At 33.9% G+C, this 27,406-nt stretch overlaps 1 protein-coding gene across 9 annotated transcripts in view; it reads right to left on the reverse strand.

Moving 5' to 3' along the window:
* The window catches only part of MAPK8 (mitogen-activated protein kinase 8), a 100,389-nt gene that overhangs the window by 51,529 nt on the left and 21,454 nt on the right, over positions 1–27,406 (reverse strand). For 2 of the 9 annotated variants that reach the window (XM_074296132.1, XM_074296134.1), the window contains exons 2-3: positions 5,943–6,000; positions 4,490–4,527 (exon numbers count right to left, since the gene is read on the reverse strand). The exons of the other annotated variants lie outside the window; for them this stretch is intronic. The gene's annotated coding sequence lies outside the window, so the exon portion shown is untranslated. The remainder of the gene's footprint in view (positions 1–4,489; positions 4,528–5,942; positions 6,001–27,406) is intronic. 9 annotated transcript variants of the gene reach the window in all.

Consider the following 27,406-nt stretch of genomic DNA (forward strand, 5'->3'; position numbering starts at 1 on the left):
GCAGGGATTTAGTAAATTCTTACTATTGATTATTCCATGTATCTTGTACATATAATTATTTGCATGTTACTTCCCCCATTATATATTGAGCTCTTTATTTATTCATTTATTTTGTCTGTCTTTCTCCACTGCTTAATTATTTTGTAGGGAACAAAGATTGTTATCTGAATAAATTTTGCTTACAAATTTCAGTCATGTCTCAATTTATTATTACAAATCATACACTGGAAGTTTCTTGTTGATGAGAATATAACCTAATGCATCCCAGCCTTTTAAGTCGATTAGCAGGCCACAGAAACATAAGTAAAATGAATGAAGATAAAAAAAGAAAAAAATCCTCACTCTAAGAACTTTAAATGTAAACTCCATTCATGAACGAAAGATTAAAAGATAGAGTCAATTATATCCTTAATATATTATCCTTAAGAAATATTCCTTAGTTATAAGTTGTAAAATAGCTTCTCATTTTAAAAGGCCAGAAAGGCTTTACTGCAATTTCTTGCAATTATTTCATTTACTAAAACAATTAAAAATGTTGATGTTATAGTAGAGGCTTTAGTGCTATTTCAAGTGAACATTGTTGTTAGTCCTTTGTGGTATGGTATAAGCATGTCCTATATAAACCATGTATATATGAAGCACTCAAAGTAGTGCTTTAATAGCTTTACTTAAGCAAGCTGCTGCTCTCAGTCAAATTTATTGTTACAATTGGACAAAAATAGTAACATGGAAAGTTAAAATATGGTACAAATTTAAAATTTAGGAAGGTCTTCAATTTGACTTTTTTTTAAAGTTTCTGACAAATATCTGCACCCCAATTAGTGAGACTGTATACATTTCATTCACTAAATCCATCTTCCTGCCAAGCCATCCCTCTCTCTCCTTCCCAATTCTTCCTCTAGGAGCAGAAGTCAAATCAATATTACCTTTTTTTGCAAGTGGCATATTAATCAAATGCCCTTTGAACTTTCCATTTGTCATCCTTGTGACTTCCCAGACCAAACACTACTGACCATCCTGTTTCTCTCCCCTCATAGAACATAAGCTCCAGAAGGCCAGGTTAAGGACTATCAATTTTGTATTTATATTGCCTAGAACTTTGCACCACACCTTAGACCCAATAGTACTTAAAAAATGTTTTTTTTCATTCATTTACTCATTGTTCCAGATTGACCCATTCAGAAAATATTTTCTCTCTTTTTTGAAAATATAAATATTTTTAAGCTACTACTATGTGCTAAACACTGGGCATACCAATAAGAAAAAAAGAGAGTCTGCTCTCAAGATGCTTATAATGTAACAGAGGAATAATGCACAGTGAAAGAAAGCTGGAAGGGGAAAGAATACCAATCTTGGTGGCATCTTGTTCTATGGAGGTGACACCACAAAGCAATGCTGATGAAAAGTACAATGAGCTACAAAGTCCAGGTTCTGCCCATTATAAATGAACTCTGAGGAGAGTTTAATGTCCCACCATCCAGTCAAAGGGGAGAGAGGCTGAGAGCTGTGGGAATGTTCTGAGAATGACCAAGGCTGAATTAAACAACATGATGGGGAGATTTCTGGTGATTAGCATATCCTGGAAAGGATATCTTATTCCATGGAGTTGAGACCAAGTAATCAATTGGATCAATTTTAAGCTAACTGAAACATGGCAAAATGATGAAATAAGAAGAAAAAAAGATTACTTAGCAGATATAACAAGTATCACGAAGTGGATTACTAAGATTAATAAGTTACTCAATGGAGAGTCTTAGGTCCCCAGAGCTTATTACTTTAAACTCATTTATCACAAGATTGCTTATTCAGTTTCTTAATCTAGAAAACACAAAAAGCAATGAATGAGAAAAATTGTGTTAATGAATACTGAAATAAAAATTATAAATAAAATACTGACAAGAAGATTACAGCAATATATCACAAAGATCATAAAGTATAACCTGGTTGAATTTACACCAGGAATGTAGGGTTGGTTCACTATTTGGAAAATAAGCAAAATTGATAATATTAACAGAAAAGAACAACAACAAAAAACAGAATTATTTCAACAGTTGCAGAAATACCTTTTAACAATCCCCCCCCCCAAACAACAAGCAGAAAGTATAGGAATAAATAGGGTTTTCCTTAAAATGATAAGTAGAATCAATCAAATAAAATCAAGAGCCAATATTATCTATGAGATAAGTTTGACGCTTTCCCAAAAAGAACAACAGTGAAAGTAAGGATTTCTATTATCACCATAATTATTCAACATTGTACCATAAATGCTAGCAAAAGTAATAAAATAAGAAAAAGAATTAAAGAAAGAACAAGCCAGACAGCTAGATGGCACAGTGGATAGAGCACCAGCCCTGAAGTCAGGAAGACCTGACTTCAAATCTGGCCTCGGATATTTAACATTTAAATAGTTAATTAACAGGGGAGAGGATTGGAGGAGGCGGGGAGGGGAATAAAACTATCACTTTCTGTATATGATATAATTATTTAGGAAAGTCAACTAAAAAAATTTATAAAAATGATTAACAACTTCAGCAAAGTTGTAGAATATAAAATAAACTAACACAAAAATATCAGCACTTCTGTATATTACCTACTAAATCCAGCAAGAAGAAAAATTTGGTTTAAAATAACTATAGTATAAAATACTTGGAAATATTTCTGCAAAGACACACACAGGAACATTATTAATACAATTACAAAACATTCTTTACCAAATAAAGGTAGATCTAAATGAGAGAGAAATATTAAGTGGAGTATGTTAAGGGATAGGTCAATTCCCTGAAAGCCTCCACAGCTGTGCTTCATAACATGTGAAGGAGCTGCAGGACAGCCTTTGGTGACACAGGTGTTACTGACTGGGAATTAGATAAATTGGAGGCAAAGGGAAGAGGAGAGAGGTCAGATAATGTAAGGACCTCTCATTCTCCTTGTATTATCCTCTTACAAGAGGAGATCCATTCTGCAGGTCTGGGTTGGATCTCCAGCATCCACTGTCAGTGGCTCCTCTGTATTCTAACAGCTCCTGTGTATTCCAACAGAGATGGTTAGGCTGAGCCAACATTAAAAAAAAAAAAAAAAAAAATGACACCATTTAAGTTAATGTACTTAATTCAGTACCACGTGAAACTACCAAAGAACTATTTTATATTGCTATTTTAAAGACTCATTTGGAGTTACAAAAGGTAAAATATATCTAGGAATTGTTGGACAAAAATAAGAAGAAAGTACCTGATCAGGTGGCTAGCAATACCTGATCTCAAACTATACTTTATATAGTTGTTATTGTCAAAAAAAACAAAACAAAAAACAATTTGGTATTAGTAAGAGAGATCAATCAATGAATACAATGTATAGTAACAAATGAGCATGGTAACATAATATTTGATAAATCAAAAGATTGAAGCTATTTGGGTAAGCATTCATTGTTCAACAAAAATTATTGGGAAAATGGGAAAAGTCTGGAAAAACCTGGTGTAGCCTAACATCTCACGTCATGCAAGAAGACAAACTCCAAGTGGGCAAATGATTTAGTCATAAGGATGACATTGTAACACACTAAAAGAGCAAGGAAGAAATTACCTGTCAGGTCTATGAAGGGAAGAAAAGAGTCATAAATAAACAAGAGACAGAGGTTCACTCAAAGAAGATAATGTGGACAATTGTAATTATGTAAAATTAATATATATTGTGTGCAAAAACCCCCCCAAAAAACCCAATGCTTCTACAATTAGAAGATAAGTAGGAAATTGAAGGGGAAATCTTTGCAGCAAGTATTTTTGATAAAGGTCTCATTTCTAAGATATTTACACAACTGAGTTTTTATACATATATATACATATATGTGGAAGAGTCACTGAAAAATTGTAAATGGTTAAAGTAATGAATAGGTGATTTCCAGAGAAGGAAATCACTGGTTCAACCATTCTGGAAAGTAATGTGGAACTATGCCAAAAAGTTATTAAAATGTATGTACCCAGTGCCACTACCTCTATACCACAAACAGATCAAAGAAAGAGTAAAGAGCATATTTGTGCAGAAACATTTATAATAGGAAATATTAACCAAAAATCAAAAGGCTTAAAAAAAAAAAAAAAAGGTAAAATCTAAGGTTGAAGGTATTTCTGACCTTGGAAAATAACTTGAGGAGACCATGTAGCAATCACAAAATTATCTAAATGCCATAAAAGTCTAGACATCACAATTCTAGAAATCTCGAAAAAAACTTTAAAGAAAACTGACCAGAGATCTCTTAGAACCAGTAAACAAAGTACAAATAGGAAAAAAAATTCATTGGTCACCTTCCAAAAAGAAATTTCCATAGGTTTCCAGATTAGGGGTGGATGGGGAAATTACATCAAGCAGTTCAGGGGGAAAAAAAAAACACACACACACACACAGACAGGATCATATATGATCTAGTTGCATCACTCTAGAGAAGCAGAAGCTTTGGAATATGATATCCAGAAGGCAAAGGATATATATGGCTTACCTCCAAGAATAACTTATTCACTAAATTCTAGCATAATCCTACAAGAGGAAAAAAAAAAAGGATTTTTAATGAAAAACTGGACTTTATTTCCAATAAAAAGCAAAATAAAAGACCTCATAGAAACTTTGAAGTTCAAACATAAGAGTTAGGAAAAATATAAAAGGTAAATACTAATGAACAATGATAAAAGGCTAACAAAAGTAAATTGCTTACATTCTAATATGGGAAGATAATATGTTAACTCTTTTATTATTTGGGGTTGAAGTCTAATTAGACATGACTTAGGAGTAGCACTGATGATCTTAAGCAAAGAATGGAATGAGAAGGAAAAGGAATACAATAAAAATGACAAAATAACATTGTAAAAAATTATCTCACATAAATGAGGAAGGAAAAGAGGGAAGGAGCTGCCAACAACTTGAACCTTCCTGAACTAGTCAAAGGACAGAAGAACAGACACACAAGACACACAGTTGGGTTCAAAATTACATTTCAGACAATAGAGAAAATAAGGGAAGGGGAAATTAAGAGGATCCATGAAGGATGGATTTATTTCTAAGTAAAACAAACCCTGACTAAGGATATACAAAAATATTTATAGCTTTTTTTTTTTTTTTTTTTTTAGATGGCAAAAGAATGGGAAACTAGTGGGGGTAATCGATAAAGGAATTGCTAAACAATAAATGAATAGACTGTAGAATATAACTGTGATGGTTTCAGAGAAACTAAGACTTTTATGAACTGATACAGACTGAACAGAAATAGGATGAGCGAGTTATGCAGTGACAATAACATGGTAAAGATGAACAACTTTGAAAATTAGGAACTCTGATCATTACAATGACTATGCATCATTGCAAATGATGAAACATGACACCTACCTCCCAAGTAAAGGACTAAAATGAGAACTAATTCTTTCTCTGACACAAAATGGAATTTGTTTTGCTTGATTATACACATTTACAAAAGGGGTTTTGTTTTTCTCATTTAGTGGAGTGGGAGGGAAATGGATTGGAAGTAAAGAGAGTACATATTTTTATTGATTGAAAAATAAAATAAATTAAACTTCTGTAGGGGGAAGTACAAATGGAGTTGCACTTGAAGCCAAACCAGAAACATCTTTCATTATCTCTTCAATTATATATCTACAGTTATTCTACATCCTGATCTGCTGGCTGCTATCCTCTTTATCCTTATCTCCTTCACAATGGAACCCTGGATTTCTGTGTCTCTTGGTTCTGGTAAATCAGGTTTTTTCCCTGGTGGGGCCCAGACTTTCTCACCAAACACCTCTCTTAGACGGTCTGCATAACAACCACAGTTCTCCCAATTTCTGTACAGAATTTTCCTCATTAGAATGTAAGATCTTTGAAAATAGGAACTGTTTTGCTTGTTTAGTTCTATATCCTCAGCACTTAGTACAATACATGGCATACAGTGAACATTTACTTACCTATCTACCATGTATTGTGTGACTTTACTGCTCCTTCTCTTTCGACTCTGGAATGCTGCTGTACAAATGAGGTTGTAAAATGATCTGATTAGTAGGGTAAATTTACCATGGTACATGTGAACAGAATTGCTAGATTTTTGAGATATGGAATCATATTTGAAATCTCTAAAATATGTACTGTTTGCTATTGAGAAAGCAAACAATGATAGTACAAGTTACTAAATGTATGTTTTGTGTAAGAGGTATATCTGAGCCACCTAGTGGGAAATGATAAAACTGTATCTTTAGAATCAGTCAGATATTTGAAAATAATGTGAAAAATTGACGTTGAGAAGGACCTAAATTGAGGTAAGGGTGAAGTAAAGTATCAGTATTCTTAGGATTGATATCCTATATAAAGCAGATGCTAAAATTAACTAAAAATACATGTATATATGTATATTTTAAGCATCCAGACAAATTCAGAATTTTTTGTGGTAACTTTTCGAGTTGTTACTTTCTTTTAGCAGTTCTTGAATATACATTCCTCTTTGAGTTGCTTATAGGTTTGCTGAGTTGTGGGAAGGCTTTTCCCACAACATGGTTATAGAAAGGAATTATAAATATTTACATCTAGTGGACAGCAGACAGGGACAATAGGGGAGAAAGTGTTAAGAGTCATCTCATTATCCTCATCACCAAAACTCAAAAGTTCTTTTTAACCATAAAATTCTGAGTTCCACATTTGCTTGTTTTCATTTTCTTGCTATAAAATTCTTTGCTCTTTTTGTGAAGTTCTTTGGGATATATTTCTAATAGTGGTATTACTTAGTTGAAATGTATGACTACTAATGCAGTCATGTGCATATAGGCAGATTGATTTCTAGAAACACTGTACTAATTAATTAGCATTGCCATCAATATTATAGAATCCTCAATAATTGGCTCCCATCTTTATACAAAACCAAATGGTTGGAAAACAGGCATTTTGTGAAAAGATTAATAGAACCAAGATTCTTTTGCCTAAAAAATATAAAATTAAGGGGAGAGCTTAATAATGATCTTCAAAAATATGAAAGAATTGTCATTACGTAAAAGAGTAATTCTCCCATTTGTACATCTGAGTTTTTTTTATTATTAATTTTATAATTATAAATTTTTTTGACAACATATCTGCATGAGTAATTTCTTTTAAAAATAACATTATCCCTTGTACTCATTTTTCCAAATTTCCCCCTCGCTCCTCTATTCCCTCCCCTAGATGACAGGCAATCCCATACATTTTGAATGTGTTACAGTATAACCTAGACACAATATATGTGTGTAAATCCAATTTTCTTGTTGCATGTTAAGTATTGGGATTCCGAAGGTATAAGTAACCTGGGTAGATAGACAGTAGTGCTAACAATTTACATTCATTTCCCAGTGTTCCTTCTCTGGGTGTATAGTTGTTTCTGTCCATCATTGATCAACTGGAAGTGAGTTGGATCTTCTTTATGTTGAAGATATCCATTTCCATCAGAATATATCTTCATACAGTATTGTTGATTTGTATAGTGATCTTCTGGTTCTGCTCATTTCACTCAGCATTAGTTCATGTAAGTCTCTCCAAATCTTTCTGAATTCATCCTACTAGTCATTTCTTACAGAGCAATAATATTCCATAACATTCATATACCACAATTTACCCAACCATTCTCCAAATGATGGATATCCATTCATTTTCCAGTTTCTAGCCACTACGAAAAGAGTTGCCACAAACATTTTGGCACATACAGGTCCCTTTCCCCTCTTTAGTATTTCTTTGGGATATAAGCCCAATAGTAGCAATGCTGGATCAAAGGGTATGCACAGTTTGATAACTTTTTGGGCTAGTTCCAAATTGCTCTCCAGAATGGCCGGATTCTTTCACAACTCCACCAACAATGTATTAGTGTCCCAGTTTTCCCACATCCCCTTCAACTTCATCATTATTTGTTCCTGTCATCTTAGCCAATCTGACAGCTGTACATCTGAGTTTTAAGGAAGAAAGATATTACTATATAATCAAGATAGACAGACCCAACTTTCTTTTTACCATGGAATATACTTTTTAAAGGCTATCTGCATGGCAAAAATGTGGAAATTGATTTTTCACTGATTATAACTTCATAAAGAATTTTGCATGGAAAATTCTTAAATATAAGGCATTAAATTCCAATTTAAAGAATATTAAAGCACTATGATATCGATGTAGTCTACAAACTATAAAAAAAACTTGATTAATCAGATATCCACTCTCAATTACAGTGAGAATGCTAACTCAAAAAGTCTCAGGGGTGAACAGTATTGTAAAGTTGAGAATTATAGATGCAAAGACTACAGAAGACAAGAATTACTGGTCAGCTCTCTCTCTCTCATATATATAACCTTCTACTGGTATCACCCCTCCTCTGTTCAGTCCTACCAACTCCTTTTATAGTATTTGTTCTAGGTTTGGCCTCTGGAATGCTCTACTTTACTGTAAAAAAGCTTCCCCTTCTACCTTTTTCCTCTAACCAATATCTAGGTCTGTCCATTGCTTTCTCTTTCCCAGAAATCTCATTTCTCAATTCCATAGTCTGATAAATCAGGATGTCATAAAGAAGCCATCGTGTGACCTAGATTGTTTTACTTGTCCCCAAAAGGAAGAACTAGAAGCAAAGTGTCAGTCGTAAAGAGGCAGATTTCGGTTCAATATACACAAAAATTTCTTAGCCAAATGAAATTATTAAGAAATGGAATGAAGTCTCCTCATTTGGAGAACCCTTCAAAACCAGGGGGTTCTCTCCTCATTAAAAACTTTTCAAATAAGGAAGAAAAATCATTCTAAATTTTATATACGGGGTTCTCTCCTCTAAAGTCTCTTCCAACTCTGATTTTGTGACATTCTTCTATAGTTGTACATTTATTAAGAACATTAAGCAACACACTATACATTAGCCACTTGAGTCAAGATAAAACAAAATTCAAGAAACTTATCTCTACTGGAGGAGATCCCTCCTCACACTTCACTTTTATTTCTTGACCATCCATCTGCATGACCAGTCTAGCAATATCTCTTTTGAAGTACATGTACTCATGTACATGATCCCATCTAGCTCTTTCCCTGTGGCATAAATTTAACACCTAGGTCTCCTTCAACATATCCTCCCTTCATTTCTATCTTCTCCCTTTCACAAAATCCTAGAAAAAGCTGCCAGCTTTTAATGTCTTTCCACTTTCTCTCTAAATTCTCAATCCTTGCAATCAATCTTCTCACTCAACTCAAATTAATACTTCTCCCAGTTATTATCCCCTATCTTCTCCCTTCCCTGGCTAAGCTCCTTAAGAAGACTGTCTACAGTTGGAGCCTCTACTTTTTTTCTTCTCACTCTCTTCTTAACTCTCCATTCTGGCTTACAAATTCATCTTTTCAACTGAAACTGCTCACTCCAAAGTTACCAATTATCTTCCATGTGCCAATTAATAGCCTTTTCTCAATCCTCAGCCTTCCTGACTTTCTCCTGTCTCTGACACTGTCCTTTTTCTTGAGGTTTCTGTGGCACTGGTTTGTACTTAGTTATTTGAATCTGAATGCCCTGTTGGAGTATGAGCTCCTGGAGAGCTGGACTGTATTTAGCACAGTGCCTGGCATTTAATAAATTTTCTGTCTCTTCTTTCCTTTCTTTCTCCTTCCCCTCCCCCCTTCCTTGGGTCTCATTTTTCTTATCTATAAAATAAATTGAGAAGATTGGTCTTTGACAACCATTAAGGTCCCATCAAGCTTTTTATCTAGAATCCTACCATGCATTATGGCTATGTGGAGCCCTTATATCTCTTTATATAACCTCCCTCTCTCATGTGTCCAATTAATTTACCTAGTAGATAATACCGTCTATCTTCTCTTTTCTTCTCTTCCCAGTGTCTGTCAGTCTCTCTCACTAGCAACCTTCTAGACACTCAGGTTCACAGCCTGTCATTAATTCCTCACTTTTGCTTCCTCCCAAGTTGGTTGTCAAGTGTACTGAATTCTTTGCCAAAAATGTATCTCACTCTACTTACATATCCAGCAGTTTAGTTCTTTCCTGTATCACATCTCACTTGGACTATTTCACTAGTCTCCTAATTGTTCTCCCTATATCCAGTATCTCAATACTCTCAAAAAAGCAAAAGTCTTACCATGTCATTCTCCAGCTTAAAAAGCCCCAGGGCCAGGGGCAGCTAGGTGCACAGTGGATAGAGCACCAGGCCTGACTTCAGGAGGACCCGAGTTCAAATCTGGTCTCAGACACTTAACACTTCCTAGCTGTGTGGCCCTGGGCAAGTCACTTAACCCCAGCCTCAGGGGGGAAAAAAAAAAAAGCCCCAAGGCCTTCCTTTTGCCCCTTTGAAAATATATAAGCTCCTGTATTTATCATTTTAAAAGTTCTTTACAGTTTGGTTTCATCCTGTCTTTATGGACTTTATACACATGACTTTCTTTATATGTGGTCCAGACAAACTTGTATCTTTGAACCTTTACACGAGCTGGCCTCAATGCCTAGAATATACTCCCTTCTCACCTCCATCTAGAATCTCTCACCTTCCTCCAAAACTCAGTTTAAGACTATCTGAGACCTTTCCTGATCTCCCTAACTGCTAGTCTCCTGGAATTTCTAACTCCATTATTCCACAAAGTCACAAGCCAATTACTTTGTATTTACTGTGTATTTATTCTATATATGGCATTGCTATTGTCCCCCCCCCCCCAAAAAAAAAGAAAGTTACCCTTGGGAGTAGGAATTAGTTCATTTTTGTATCTTGATTGCTGCAAACATGGGTATAGGGAACCCTTAATCAGTGCTTTGGAGCTGATTGATTCTCCTAACCAAAGCCCAGCCATTATCTTTATTGACCTCAATATTCACAGTGCTAGACTTTAGAATACTGCATAGACCTTTGAATACTGCTTCACAGTTTACTGTATGACCCTATCTCTATTCTTCCTCAACCATCTATAGAAGTGGAACTATTTCAGAGTTCTTTACTTAAAGATGTTTTTCTCATCAAAGGAATACACCCAGAGAACTTGATAATTCTAATAAGCTATGTGCACAGAAATCTGTGTGTCACCTTTTTGCACACAGAAAGATAAATCAGATCAAGGCAAATCAGTGTTCTTCTCTCCCCTTCCCCCACCAACTCAATGAAATTCCATTTTCCCCTTTTATCTAGTATCCCTACTTTATTCCCCCCCCCCGAATAGTTCTCCCTTTCATTCTCCTACCATGAAAACTGAACAAAACATTAATACCAGTAAAGTAAGGCTCTAATATTACTTATATTTGAATCACAAAAATATGCAATCCAAAAGTTGGAATGTCTCTCAAAGACCATCTAGAATAACAAATAAAAAATTGTTTCTAAAACATACAAATGGTGACCCTTCATGTGGTTTTAATTCATTTAGCTAGCTGAAGCCCAAGTGTTCTCTGGGGAAGAGCTAACAGCACTTGAGCAGTCAGAAAAAGAAAAGATTAGCAACACAACAAATTTCTGAGGATATACACACACACACACATATATTTTAAATTTCTTTCCTGGAGTTTTCTTTTCTAGTGTCCCATTCATTCATCTGGTGTCTTAGTTCATCTAAAAAATTCCCTCCTCTCCCTTTCATTTTCCTGTTCCTAAAGAAATCTGCCTTCTCAATTTTAGGGGAAGTGGTATAACATTCCACTACAGGGAGAAGACAGACACATGGGCAAATGTTGAGAGTTCCTAAGCTTCTGATAGAATCAAATCTGAAGACCACAGATTCTGGACCCCTAGCCAAAAAAGGGTGGGGATTTCATGAGCAGCACCATACAACCTTGGGTTTTGCTTCACAAGTTGGAGAATTAGGGATCTAGATTACCAAGAAAGCGAAATTTTCTAAGCAATTTGTCTCTTGGAGAAAAAAAAAAAATCACATTTGGGGAAGACTGGTGCTAAAGAATTAAAGTCATAATATGGAGTTACAAAGAACCTGGATCTTACCCTCTACTGGGATTATGAGCTTTCATTGAGTGTGGGTTGAATAGGCAAGAGAGGATGAACAGAAGGTGCTTTCTAGCAGTCTCAAAATGTTGTTCTTTGGGCTCAAAGACCAAAAATATACCAAAATTATATGTTGAGGTCTATGTACAGTGTTTCTGGTTGTGGATGATTATACTGACACAAGCTCAAAAGACTTCAATAGGTTGGGCACAAGTAGTAACACCATTTAGTAGGGACATGGCTCTATACTTAGGAGTCTTATGTTCCTTTTGAGCTAGCACAACTCTGCTTTGCACATAGAGCACAGCACCTTCTTTGATGCGAGCCCACCATGTTGGAGGCTTCTGTTCTAGTGTCTCCTAATCAATAGCAAAATTCTACAGAGACCTAAAGAGTTTTCTTGTATTATTCCTTACCACCATGTGAATAACTGCATTGTATGAATTTGCTATAAAATTGTCTTTTAGGCAAACATATGTTTGGCAATTTGAACAATGTAGTCAACCCAACAAAGCTGTGCTTTCTGCAACAAAAATGAGGCCTTTACCTCATTTCCAAAATATATAGAGAATCGACTCTATAAGAAATCAAGCCATTCTCCAATTGATAAATGGTCAAAGGATATGAACAGACAATTCTTAGAAGAAGAAATTGAAACTATTTTTAGCCATATGAAAAGATGTTCCAAGTCATTATTAATCAGAGAAATGCAAATTAAGACAACTCTGAGATACCACTACACACCTGTCAGATTGGCTAGAATGACAGGGAAAGATAATGCAGAATGTTGGTGGGGATGTGGGAAAATTGGGACACTGATACATTGTTGGTGGAATTGTGAATACATCCAGCCATTCTGGAGAGCAATTTGGAACCATGCCCAAAAAGTTATCAAACTGTGCATACCCTTTGATCCAGCAATGTTACTACTGGGCTTATATCCCAAAGAGATTTTAAAGAAGGGAAAGGGACCTGTATGTGCAAAAATGTTTGTGGCAGCCCTCTTTATAGTGGTCAGAAACTGAAAACTGAGCGGATGCTCATCAATTGGAGAATGACTGAATAAATTGTGATATGAATATTATGGAATATTATTGTTCTGTAAGAAATGACCAACAGAATGATTTCAGAAAGGCCTAGAGAGACTTACATGAACTGATGCTGAGTAAAATGAGCAGGACCAGGAGATTGTTATACACTTCAACAACAATACTATATGATGACCAATTCTGATGAACGAGGACCTTTCCAACGATGAGATGAACCAAATCAGTTCCAATAGAGCAGTAATAAACTGAACCAGCTATACCCAGTGAAAGAACTCTGGGAGATGACTTTGAACCACTACATAGAATTCCCAAACCCTATATTTTTGTCTGCCTACATTTTTTTATTTCCTTCACAGGCTAATTGTACACTGTTTTAAAGTCCGATTCTTTTTGTACAGCAAAATAACTGTTTGGACATGTATATGTATATATTGTATTTAACTTATATTTTAACATATTTAACATGTATTGGTCAACCTGCCATCTGGGGGAAGGAGGGAAAAAGTTGAAACAAAAGGTTTTGCTATTGTCAATGCTAGAAAATTATCTATGCATAAAATTTTTGTAAAAATTAACCAAATCAATTAATTAAAAACAAAACAAAAAGAGGCTTTTATCTGAGAACTTGCTGTAAAAATTTTTGATGTTACTTGCCCAATTCTGAATTTTAAAGATTTTCTTCAGTGGGCTTTTTACATCATTTGGTCAATTCTGCTTAAGTGCTTTTCTTCATTTAATTTTTGAACCTCTTTTTCCAATTGTTCTCTATTTTGCTTTTTAAGGAGTTCTTTTCTTCAATGACAAAACAGCTAGGTTTTGTCTAGTGAATAGAATGCCAAAGCTCTAGAAGAAGACTCATCTTCATGAGTTCAAATCTGGCCTCAGACAACCTGTGTGACCCTGGTCAAGTCAATTAACCCCATTGGTTTGCCTATTTCCTCATCTATATGAACTAAAGTAAGAAATGGCAAAATTACTCCAGTATCTTTGCCAAGAAATGCAAAGAGCTAGCACGTGATTGAACAACAAAAATTTCATCAGTAAATTTCTGTGCCTCTTTTACCATTAGGCCAATTCTGTTTATTAAAGTGTTATTTTATTCAATTTTTTGGGAATACTTCTTTTACCAACCTATTCTTTCTTCATAATTTTCTTGAATCACTCATTTCTTTCCCCAAATTTTCCTCTATTTTTCTTTAATGCTTTCAGGAATTCTTGTTGGGCTTAAGCACAATTATATTGTATCTTTGAGGCTTTGCTTACAGTTGTTTTTACATTATTTTCTTAAATTTGTGGTGGACTTCCCTATCATTGCAATGATTTTGGTCAAGATTTTTTTGTTTTTGTTTGCCCATTTTTCTACCACTTCCCGACTTTGAATTTCATGTTAAAATTAGGTTCTTATTACTTAGTAGTGGGGAAGCACTGTGCCATCAGGCTTTTTTGTGCTTGTTTTCAGAGCTAGTTCTAACCTTCTGAAAGTTTTTGGTGCTCCAAAATGGTATGATGCAGGGAGAGACTGTCTTTCTGGTTTACACTTTGGTCTTTACACAGGAAGGACCTTTGGCCCCCTGTACTAGTGCTCTTCTTCGCCTTGGAATTGAAATCAGGCCTTTTACTCTCCTATGACTGACTACTTCTCTCTGCCCTGACACTGGCATACAACTGTATATGGGCAACAGTACCAGCTGCATCCAATGAACAGTTTTACCACACTTTTTGCCATCTCTAGACTGATAGTCCCTGAATCTTTTGCTGCTGGCCCAAATTCTGGCCATTCTAGATACAGATATGCCCATAGGAAATTTTCTGCCTTTCTAAGTCATTTTTAGCCTGACAAAGATAGGAAATAGAGATCAAATGTAGATCTCATCTTCAGCTGCCTGTATATTTACCAACATCAGATAATATATTTAAGTGATAAGAACATCACTAATTTTAAGTTCCCGGAAACACAGTACATAGTACTGTATACAATAACAGCAAGTTTATATGACAATCAACTGTGACAGACTTGGCTCTTCTCAACAATGCAGTGAATCAAGGCAATTCAAATAGATTTGGGATGGAAAATTTCAATTTGCATCCAGAGAGAGAATTAATGGAGAAAGAATGTGGACAGAAATATATTTTCACCTTTTTTTTTGTTTGTTTGTTTGCCTTTTCTTTCTCATGATTTTTTCCCTTTTAGTCTGATTTTTCTTGTACAACACGACAAATATGACAATATAAAAGAATTACACATATTTAACTTGCTATCTTGGAGAGAGGAGTGAGATTGAGGAGGAAAAAAAAATTGGAACATCAAATCTACAAACATGAATACTGAAAACTATTTTTACATATACTTAGAAAAAATAAAATACCATTGAGGAAAAAAAAAAATCAAACCAAAACAACAACAACAAAAAAAGGACATACAAACGAGACAAACAAAGAAAGCCGTGGCAAGAAGCCAATAGTTTTATATTTGCAGCAGGGAATGAACCACATTCCAGTTCAATATGATTGATTTAATCTTACAACAAATAATGGTTCCCTAGTGATATAATGATTGGTTTATACTTAGTATGCTGTAATGATGTAATTGTAATAGAACATAAAAATGGGACAAACTCAGCCAGAGACAGAGAAGGAGGAGAAGACAGAGGACTGGAGGCTGGAGTTCAAGCTCTAGAACTCAGACAGAATTCACGATAGAGACCTTCCTGGTGGCTCTCCTTCTCCATTACTCCACTGAGACTAAGTCCAGTCTGAAGGCCTCCAGAAAGCTAGCCCATGCTCCAGACAAGGAGACAGAGTCAAAGGTGATGAAAGTCCTGGGAGACTTCTGGATCTCCAGTCTATGTTCACCCTGAAGTGCAGATTTGTTCTATTTTTTTTGGGGGGGGGGAATTTAGAGAGTTTGAAATTTACCAATCTGTTCCAACATCTTCCCAGAATCCTGGAAATATTTATTTAAAAGATTGTTTCAATTTAAAGAAAAAATGAATACTAAAAATTGTCCTGTCATGTAATAAGGGGGAAAGTAAAAAGCCATAGTCTTCTCCTCCTCCTCCAAGAATCCCTTCTGATTCATTAGCATGCATTTGAAGTATCAAATTCTCACACTCTCTCACATACACAGTATGTTAGAGATTCATAAGGCTCCTCATTTCTCTTTATCATCCTGTTTACTACACCCCCAGTCCAAGTGTACTGTTTTCAAGAATCCATTTCCATAATGCCATTTGTGGTTTTGCCATTAATCTAAATTAATTAATCTTTTCTCTCATAAGTCACTTTGGCAGTCTGATAAAATCTATAGGCCTCCTCTCAGAAAAAGGTTTCTTAAAAGCATAAAATATATTATAAAGGAAACAATGTTATCCAGCTAGCTAATTCATGGGTCACAGATCAAGAACCTTTGCTCTAATAGCATTCTTTCTCTGTAGGTATAAGTTTATTTTTTATATATGTAAATATAGATTTGCAAATCAGAATATAAACTCTGCTAATTGAATAAGTTTCTAAAAGCAAAAGTATATAAAATTCCTAATCATTTCTTCATTCCTGCATAATTTAGCAAATATAAATGCACAGATATGGAATTATAAATTCCAACTTGTTTTCTGAAAATTCCCTCATATTTGACTCTAGTTTATTACTTGAGTTCATCATTATTATGTTATGGTTCTGGTATAATCATAGTAACTCTATTTTAATTAAGTAGAGTTGAGTTCTCCAAGTCTCTTAATAAAATAATAGTGTCTCATACAATTATTGAGTTAAATTTCAGACATAGCACGCAATTTTAATAACTTTACTCTGCACAAATCCAATATTCCCTAAAATAATTTTTAAAAATACGTCACTGAAATCATAATTTTGAGAGATGGCAACAAAGACTAGTGCCCTGGAAAAAAAAATTAATTTGGAATAAAACTATCTTCATCTGAATCTTTACTGGCACTATCTACCTCTGTGACCTCCGAGCAGGTCCCCTAATCTTTGAGATACTCATCCTTCTCATTTGTTCAATGAGGGTAACTACTCAGGGCCTCCTGGAGCTTTCATAGGTACATGTTCTTTTTGTAAGTAAAAAAATAAAGGGAAAATTTAGCAGCTATTTCAACAGTTCTGGTAGAACTAGGATGAAGTTTTAATTATTTAATATTTAAAATTTTAGACTGAAAAAAGAATGACTGCCAAGAGACAAATACAATACAGACTCTAATCCAGAACAGAAGCTCTTCTTAATGTAAAAGAGACAAGAACTGAACTTGTGATTTCACTGGTATTTGTTGTTGTTCAGTTTCAGCTGTGTCAAACTTTTATGTGACTGCATTTGAGGTTTTCTTGGCAACCATATTGGAGTGGTTAACTATTTCTTTCTTAAGTTCATTTTACAGATGAGGAAATCGAGGCAAAAAGGGTAAAGTGACTCAGCCAGGGTCACACAACTAGTCTGTATTTGAGATCACATTTTAATTCAGAAGTCTCTAGACGTACGACTATGGTGCCACCTAGTGGCCCCTAGATTGGTATTGGGACTATTTAAAGGAGAAGGAAATCTTTCTACCTTGTAGGTCGGCATTACCTCTTACAGCCTTGAAAGCAGCCTTGCAACAGTGCTTGATTCAAAGTCATATAGGAGGAGAGAGGGGGAGAGAGAGAGAGGAAGGAGAGAGAAAGAGACAGAGGGAGAAGAGAGGTGGAATTTGAATTCCAGGCTTTTTGGCACCAAGGTTAGTTTTCAATCAACCATGCTCCCCTGTCTTCAGATATAATCAAAGAGAAAAGGTAATAAAAATATAAGTTCAAAGGATCATAGACAACAACCTGGAAAGGAGGCCATCTAACTGAGTTCTCCTACTTTACAGATAAGGAAATTATGGTGATAAACATTGTAAGTGACTTGCCCAAGGTCACACAGGGTGAGTCAGAATCTGAACTTGTATCTCTTGATTACAGAGCCAGTGCTATTTCACTGGACAAGGCTGTAAAATACTTTAATACATATTTAAGTGTGTTCTTAGAACCTAATGCCAAGACATTCACATTGTTAATAAGATAACCTACTTATATTTGCAATTAAACCACTTGATTTTTAACTTCAGTTATCCATCTAACCATCCAATTTATATATATATATATATATATATATATATATATATATATATATATACACACACACACTTCACCGATCATAGATAAAAACAACAAAACTAATTGTTTCAAGAAAATAAAATAATTTGCTAAGATGATGTTTTTATTCTCTTGAAAGAAAATGGAATACAAAACCATTTTAAAAAGCTTAAGTAGACAGATGGTGGAAGAGGTGAGGGTATAGAAGAAATGGTCCTTACCATATGATTCAAAGCAAGAAAAATTATCTTAAATATATATGATTAATGTCCCTTCTAACAACTGAGAAGCACATTCATTCCCAGAGGGAAAAAATTCCCAAATGGGAGCAAGATGTGTAAAACAGATTACAAAAGTTTCCTTTCTGAAATCTCAATATATTTTGGTAAAGAGAAAATTCAGATCTCAAACTATAAAACATTAGTATGGCAATATGTTAACTGTACTTCATCATTTAGGAGTCAAGAGAACATAGGTCTGAAGCTTGCCTTTACGTATGTGTCACCAATATGACAAAAAGTTACTTAACCTCTTTGGGATTCAGGTTTCTCATCTGTAAAATGAACTGCTCAAATGGATGACCTATAAGGTTTTTTTTTTTTTAAACTCAAAATCTATGAGCCTGTAAGTCTACAGAAAGAACCCTTAAAATCAGAAAAAAACATGAGATTCAGATCTATGAATGAAGGCTACCTGGAAAATATTCTGTCTTCAAATCCAAAATAATCTACAGTTTCATGGCATCTTAACTAAAGTAAATTGTGATATATTTATATATATTAAAATTTCATTTCTGAATCCATAAATTCATTTAAAAAATATACATTTTCTCTAATTTGTAACTCTTAAACTTGTTACAAGTGACTCAAAAGCTTTAATGTTTTAAAATATACTTTCATTCAAAGGACATGTTAATAGAAGTTCTCATTTGTGGTGGCAAAGAATTGGAAAATGAGCAGATGCCTATCAGTTGGATAAGGCTGAATTAGTTATGTGAATGTAATAGAATAAGAAATGATGAAAAGGCTGATTTGAAAAAAAGCTGAGAAGACTTGCATGAACTGATTCTGAGTGAAACAAGCAGAATCGGGAGAACAATGTATATAGCAGCATCAAATATGACCAACTTAGCTCTTCTCAGCAATACAATGATCCAAGACAACATAGATTTGGGATAGAAAATGCCATCTGTAAGCAGAGAACTATAGAGACTTAATATGAATCAAAGCATAGTATTTTTACTTTTTACTTGTGTTTTTCCCCACTTTGGCCTTATTTTTTTTGTACAACTTGATAAAAATGTTAATATGTTTAAAAAGATTGTATATATAAAACCTATAACAGATTATGTGCTGTTTTGGGGAGAGGAAGAAAAAAAAAACTGGAACATAAAATCTTACAAAAATGAATGTTGAAAACTATCTTTATATGTATTTGGAAAAATAAAATATTGAGAAAAACTTATTTTCATTTAACAAAAAGGAAGATGACTCATCAAGACCTCAATTCTTCGGTGTGTATTAACTCTATGGCTATATTGACTTTAGATTATTTAATGTAAATTATTTTATGTTTCATCTACTCAACTCTATATCAACTCAACTCTAACCTTGGTCTCTGAATGATTTTTTTTCAATTCTTTATTTACAATAGACCAAAAATTAATAACTTCGTCAATTAAATTTTTAAATGGTGTCATTTTATTAGGAATAGGGAACTGGATCTAGAATTTCTTTGGAATAAAGAATTCTCAGAAAAAGACAGTTTATCTACCAGTGTATATTGTGAAAGGGCTGCTCTCAGTATAAAGAGGTATATCTCTTGTCCAAGGTTCTTAAAGCTAGGATGTGCCAGGGGCAGTTCTTGACCCTGGGACTTCCTGATTATGAAGCCAGATCTCTTATCCACTTTGCCACAAGTACTTCTTATTGCCTTAATTATTATTTTTAAGATAGTAGCCAGAAATCATTTTTCATAACTAAATGAAAAATATGATTTATTTTAAGGAATTAAGGGTCTCAACCATAGTCTGAGAGCAACTAGAAGGCAAGGATTGTTTTCAATATCCTCAGAACCATTTCATCCATAAAGCCGATGCCTCTGAATGCAGTATTTCAAACAGAACTAAGACTCTAAGTAGACAAGCTGGCAGTTGACTAAAGCCTCAGATATATTCCTTTTAAAATAAGCCAGTTTAGTTATATGAACTGATACAAAAGTAAAAAAAGTACAACCAGGAAAACAATACACATAATGAGTACAGAATAGAAGTTAACAAAACGATCAAAACTAAAGGACTTGAATATTTATGGCTAACCTTGGTCCCCAAGAAGAGATATAAAAAGGTACTTCCCCAATGTTTCCCCTTCCTTCCTCCAGAAACGGGAGGTCACAGATATGGAACAGCACACATAAAGTTAGACTTTTAAAAATATGTTGATAGATGTTGTGGGACTTTTTAAAAACAACTTTTTTATTTTTCATTAGTAAGGAAGGGCATGCTAGGAAATACAATGAGAAATACAGGTGACATTTAAAAAAAAAACCCCATATCAATAAAACTTTACTTGAATTAAGTCAACTTTTCCATATTTATGGCAAGCTACTCTTATATACATTGACATATATACAAACACTTTAAATTCACACTTATCTATTTCCTATTCCTTCAAAAAGAATTTCATTTTCCATTTCTATACCTCTGCAGAAACTATTACCAGCCTTCAAAAAGTACTACCTCTTCACTTATGTCTTGTAGAATTATTAAAATAAATAATATGAACTCAGTTAAAGCTTTTCACTTCTGTAAGACACACAGTAAACTATTATTCAGAACACTAAACTTAGAGGAGTTTGGTAGAGTAGGGACAGGAAAAGTGTTGTATTTTTTATGGTAGAAAAGAACCAGAAAGTAGATACCCCTTGATTAGGGAATGGATAAAGAAGTAGAGACCTATGATTGTAATGAAATTATTAAGAAATGGTAAATAGAGAAACATGGGAAATAATCTCAGGTAAGATTTCACCTTCTACAAGATACCTTTTCAGGTTTTAATGCCAGTGCCTTCCTTCTTTTAAAAAGATCCGTACTGCTTCATCAGGGCTAAACTGAGATGTTTTAGAACTTCATTTTTTAAAAAATCCACAGAAAAAGTAAAAAGCTTTAATTGAATTCATACTCTTTATTTTAACAATTCACTCTTATGTGTCATTTAGTGAAAGATGGTTTTCCAAGAGCAGCTATTATCTTTTTTTACCAAGTTAAATATTTCGAAACCCAAGGAGGTTGTATATGGCAGTTATATTAATAGAACCTACCTCGGTGGAAAAACAAAACAAAACAATTGTGGCCTTTTAAGGAGGCAAGTTATATTTCTAGGCATTTTGAATCATGCCTATGCACTTTCAAACTCTCATGTACAACTGCTCCAATATATTAATATATTTTATAGCTAATTGGACTGATGAAAAATGTGAAAGATTCAATGAGATATGAAAGTACTACAATTAAGTCATTTTACATTTCTATTAGTAGCCTTGGCAATAATATAAAATATAAGTATTTTCTCTATCAACTTTAGACACTGTCAAATGCAAATGTGTCTTGATCTTAAAATTGTAATACAACAAATTTACTCTGAGGTTTCAATATGATCTATCAAATAAATTTAAGATGAATAAAAATGACATTCACAAGCCATTGAGTCTGTTAAACTGTGGCTGTGACTCTACATTTATAAGCATTTTGGGATCATAAATGTTTGATTCACAAATTACCTTTTCACATAGATGAGTTTGTAGTAATCTGTATCAACAGCATAACTTTTATGCGGATGAAAATAAGTACTTTGTACAAATCACACTTGATAAAAAAAAAAGTTACACAAAAAAGGATTCTTTGTAGTAATGAAAACATTTTTAAAAATGCACAATAACCAATAAAATATGTATATAATGGAAAGATAAAAGCTAACAGTTCATGCCCACTAATATCTTACTTTAGATTTGCAAAAGTCACAATAGAAACATGGAATGAAAATGAACATCTTGATTATTCATCATCATTGTGAAAAAAAAATGAATTTTCCAAGCATATGCTGATATATAACAAAACATTTAATTTTTAGAATTTAATTTAGAAAATATTTTCTAAACATTTTCTTTTTTATTTAAAACTGACTATATCTGAGCTCCAGCCTTATATTTCCATCTGCTTATTTGATATCTCTGCCTGTAAGAATCAGTGACATCTCAAACTCACCCTAAAACATAAAACTATCTTCCCCTAAAAAAACAATTATTCCTCCTGATGTTCTTATTCTAGCCAAAATCATGATCCCAATCACACATATTCAAAACCTTAGTAAAGGAAGGAATGGCTCATGGTCTTCCTTCTGCATCATGCAACACCCTGATATCCAATCAGCTGCCCTGTCCATTTTACTTGTCATTCATTTCATGTTCTTTCATTTTTATTGTTACTAAACTAGTTCAATAACCTACTTCTACCAAGGCCAATCTCTCTCTTCACTTCAATCTATTCTAAAAACCATTATTAGATACATTTTCTAAAAACACAGTTCTGCTCATGACACCATGTGCCAAAACTGATGTAGGCTATCCCAGGCCTAATAAGGACTAACTCCAAGGTAATTAGCCATCTTTCTATCTACCATTCCTTAATGAGTCAGAATCACAGGATTTTGATCTTAGAGGGAATCTCAGGAATAATCCAATACAACGTATACTGAACATCTCAAGAACAGGAGTCACGTGTACAACATATATTTCTAAATGAACAAACACACAAAGACAAACAAGGAAGTAAGTTAGATTCCATTAAGTATGAGACTGAGAGGAATGAAATTTGTGAAAAGAAATGGCTCTAGAAAGGATATTATTCAAAAGAGAGAGAATGTATATATGTATCCAAGCATGGTTTTTTGTTTGTTTCCCCCCCCCCCCTTAGGAAAGAAATTCTTGATGACACTGTACATTTAGACAATGAACTATAAATCTGGGCAGCAAGGTGGCACATTGATAAGAGTTTTGGGCCTGAAGTCATAAACATTCATCCTCTTAAGTTCAAATCTGGACTCAAGACAGTGCCTAACTTTGTGATTCTGAGAAAATGGATAGAGAACATCTAGTTGAGAGCTCGAGACATTTGGAAATGGCTGAATAAATTAAATTAATTCAAAGAAATAATCGTTAATGCTTCAGTATCAATTTGGAAGACTTCTGGTGGAGTACTCGGCTATTTAACATTTTTATCAATGGTTTAAATAGAATCTTTATCAAATCTGTAGATAATACAAATCTGGAAAGGATGGATAACAAAGGCAGGAGTCACATATATCTAAACAAGGTAAAATACTGAGACTTCTCTAATAAGATGAAATTTAATGAGGATAATAAGTGTTAAGTCTTACACTTTTGTTTAAAACAACAACAACAACAACAAAAAAAAAACACTGACTTCACAAGTACAAAATGAGGAATACCTATTTAGACAGTGTTTGAAAAGCCAACAAGTGACAGCTGCAAAATATAAATTGGAGATGACTCAATTGTGTGACATGGCAACAACAACAAAAAAACCTAATATGACAGGCTTAATTAAGAGAAATTTAAGTTCTATGAATAAAAAAGTGAGAAGTCTGGTTCTACTCTGCTCTTATTAGAACACATTGAAAGTTTTATTACATTCTTCTAGACCTCATATTTAGGAAAGATACTGATAAACTGGAAACATCTAAAGGAAGGCCACTAGGATGGTGAAAGGCCTTCAAATCCCTGACATGCTAAGACTTAAAAACATACTATTTAATGAGGAAAAAAATTCAAGGAGGACATAATAACTGCCTCTGAGCATTTGAAGAACTGTCACATGGAAGAATTAATCTATTTGGTCCTAGAGGACAGATTTAGGAGCAGTGGATGAAAGTTACAGAGTTAAATTTGGGCCTGTTATAAAAAAAAAAAACACACACAAAAAAAAAAAAACCACAAAACAACCACCACCACCACTACTACCTATTATCATTGGAGTTATCCAAAAGTAGAATGATCAGACTCAGCAAGGGGTGGGTTCCTCCTAGAAAAGTCTTCAATTAAAAACTTGATGACCACTTCTCAAGAATACTGTAGAGGGAATTCTTTATATGCAAAGGTCAAACTACATGACAGTCAAAGTACCTTCCAACTTTTGAAATCCTGCACTTCTTTGGTTACATACTCTCTAGATAAAAGATCTCCAGTGAAGAAGCTCCCCAGGGTCTTCTTTATAATGCTGCCTACTATAGTTTTTAGACAGCTCTGATTGTTAGAAAATATTTCTTTAAATTAAGTAGAAATATGGCTTTCTGAAATTTCTACTCTATAAAGGAACTTATTGTTTATTGAACCATAAGGCACATATTTTTTCGGTCTCCAGTGCCTTACCCCTACTCTGAAGAACAGATCACAGAAGGAGGAATGAAATTTGTCCCCCTACGGTTCAGATATGTATATAGAGGCCTAACCCCTCACCTCGAATTCAAAAGAAAAAAATATGCTATTGTGCTCTGATAATAGAAGTTTTCTGAGTGAATTCTCATTTAAAGCTTGTCTTAACATAAGGCCTCAATGGCCATGCTCTCAGAAAAGCACCCAAAGAAGAAAGCAGGAATTGCCAAGAAACATTTTTTATTACTCTTTAGTAGATTAGTAAGGTCCAACTCTTCATGACCCATTTTGAGTTTTCCTGTCAAAAACACTGCAATAGTTTGCCATTTCCTTCTCCAGCTCATTTTACAGATGAGGAAACTAAGATAAACAGTTGTGATTTTACAGAGTTGGCTAGATTTAAATTCTTTTTTTTTTTTTCTTTCTGATTCCAGGACCACCATTCTATCTACAATGCCCTGTAACTGCCCAAACTTTGGAGAAAATTTTAGCAGTAAGATCACTGGCAACTCCCCTTGTTGGAACACTAAGTCTAGTTCAAGTCTTTCTTTGATTGACTAATGGCCTTTAGTCCCAATCTAATTAAATAATCTTTCTAAATCCTGATGGTAACAATGTTTTTAATTATAGCTCATCAATGCCCTGAGAGGAATGTTGAGGGTTAAATTGCTCCTTTTTCCCATTCTGCTGTCTCCATATCCTATATATCCACTTGCAGAGGTTTTCTGTTTTCATCAATTTTGTTGCTGCTACTTCATATTCCCAATCCTGCTTTCATTCTCATCCTGAGCACTTGCCACTCTACCTTATTCCTTTCCTTTATTTTCAATTCTTTTCATTGTCATTTCTCTGGAGTGTATGTGTGCAGAGCAAGCTGACTTTTAGCTTTTTCTGGCTGTAAGAAAGCACTCTTTTCCTTTGTGGACAGTCATAATAAAAGTGTTCTTTAAATTTTTTTTGTTTCTTTTCCTCCTTCTAGGTTTCGCTTTGTTCTGGATGCTTATTAGACATTTAACCTACAGAATATAAGATTACTGAAGCCAAAGAAAGGAAATCAAAAGCACAGAATCGTAATTTAAAATTCATAGCATTTTGAATTGCAACAAATGTTTTAAGTCATAATAATTCTCTCATGTGCAACTGGCCCATATTTGCTAAGACTTTAAATATTTAAATAAAGCCATTCTATTCAGACAAAGAAAGTGATTATTAGCATATAGTATTTATTTTCCAGTAACAATTTTCTAAGACAGAAAACCAGAATTGTCTTCAAAGTTTCATTATTAAAAAAAAAAACAAAACAAAACAAAAAAAAAACTAGATTAAATCCCTGCTTCTAGTGAAGCACCAGTAGGAGGAACTATATCCTTTAAAAAGCTGAGAACTTTGAAAAAATGAAATATGGAATGAAAATGACTTTCTGAATATAACTGAATATATTTCAATGGTATAATTTCATGTCTTACCTATGGTAAGGTACAATTCGTATTCAGACTAGAATATTTAGTATTTGTATTGTCATAGTACTTAGGTTTTTTTCTTTCTCTTAAAAAAAAAAAACAAAAAACAATTTCCAAAAGATAGATCCTGATCACTCTTAAAAGCTGTAGTTACTTAGTAGCAACATAAATTATCAAATTTTAAATTCTTCTGTCAATAAATATTTTATATTAATTGTTAATATCCAATTATGGATGAATCAAAACTAAATTTGCTTCATGAACATCAAGAAATTTTTCTAGCAATTTAAAAGTACTCCTAGTATTGCTGAGAAACACTGAGAAATATGATCTAAGATTCTACATATTCAATTCAGATCTGGAAGAGCAATAATGCAGCTTCCAAAGGCCTTAAGTAGAATCAGAAGCACTGGGGCTCAATTCTACTTCAGGCACCTAACAGCTGGTTTTCATATGGCAATCAAAACCCCTCAGAGCCTCAGTTTTTGTATTGTATCTAAAAGTGGAAAGCAGTTTTTAATTATGCATTCACCAATTCAGTGTTCAATCTAGAATATTTTGAAAAATAGTTAGCGTTAAATATTACTATGTTCCTGGAAGTCTAAAACTAAAGGAACAATAATTACAGATTTCTATCTTCAACTCAAGATCCTCACCTTCAATAAATTCAACAATACTGGCAGGAAGAGGTTTCACAGATGTCCCTTGAAAAGACAAATCTACTAGCATTTCTTTCAAATACAAAATGGTTCCAACAACTGTATTCCCCTCTTCCCTCCTCCCTCCTCCAAGTTGTTTCTTTTACAAATGTACCTTTGATTTTTTTTCTTAAAATAAAGACAAATCTCTATAGTCTTAGATTCAGGATTCTCAGTTTTGAATAATAACTAGATGGAACAACAAAAGCAACACTGGACTTATATTAAATAAACCCTTTATTTCAGTTTCCTTATCTATAAAATGAGGATAAGAGTACCTACTACACAGGGTTTGGTGATGATGACATATGTTGGTAGTTGGTAATACTATTTCTTCTTGCCTCTCTACAGCTGCTATTTCTAGTATTTGCAGATCTTTGTAAACAACACCTTTGATAAAAGTGGTTAAACACATACATGGTCAAATCTTCAATTTAAAGGGGGTGTGAAAATGGTGTGAAAGTCGAAAACACAAATGCTGATACTTTGAACATATGGGAAATAGGGGGTTAAGTTCCAGTGACACCAAAAACTGGTATCTTTTACTATAGATTGCTGAAAATATACTACTCTGCATACAATTCTTTACAATAAAACATTAATTCTGATAATATGCATTCTCTACTCTCCTTTTTGGCTCTAGGTGGATCAGTTCCTAAATGAAAAGCAAATGTCTCCAGGGTAAG

The sequence above is a fragment of the Sminthopsis crassicaudata genome, chromosome 2 (assembly GCF_048593235.1).
Source record: "Sminthopsis crassicaudata isolate SCR6 chromosome 2, ASM4859323v1, whole genome shotgun sequence".
NCBI lineage: Eukaryota > Metazoa > Chordata > Mammalia > Dasyuromorphia > Dasyuridae > Sminthopsis > Sminthopsis crassicaudata.